Raw genomic sequence first — 328 nt, forward strand, 5'->3', positions numbered from 1 at the left:
ACACAGCATCCTTTGTTCAATACCTTCCCTCCTTTTGTTTATACCATTGCAAGTCTCCTAATTAGATTCCCCGCTAATATTAGGGATCAATCTTAAACATGTCATTTACCTGTTCAGAACTCTTTGGCGGCTCCCAATTTCTCCTGTGGTAGAACAGAAACTCCATAAACAGACATTTAAAGCCCTACATTTTTTTTTCCCCTTTTTGGAAGGGGGAGGGCAGGGCAATTGGGGTTAAGTGACTTGTCCAAGGTCACACGGCTAGTTTTTTTTGTGTGTGTGTGTGTGTGTGTGTGTGTGTGTGTGTGTGTGTGTGTGTGTGTGTGTG

This window comes from Petaurus breviceps, unplaced genomic scaffold (genome assembly GCF_028583685.1).
Source record: "Petaurus breviceps papuanus isolate PSGF00001 unplaced genomic scaffold, PetGlider_PUasm1.0 90845, whole genome shotgun sequence".
Taxonomy (NCBI): Eukaryota; Metazoa; Chordata; class Mammalia; order Diprotodontia; family Petauridae; genus Petaurus; species Petaurus breviceps.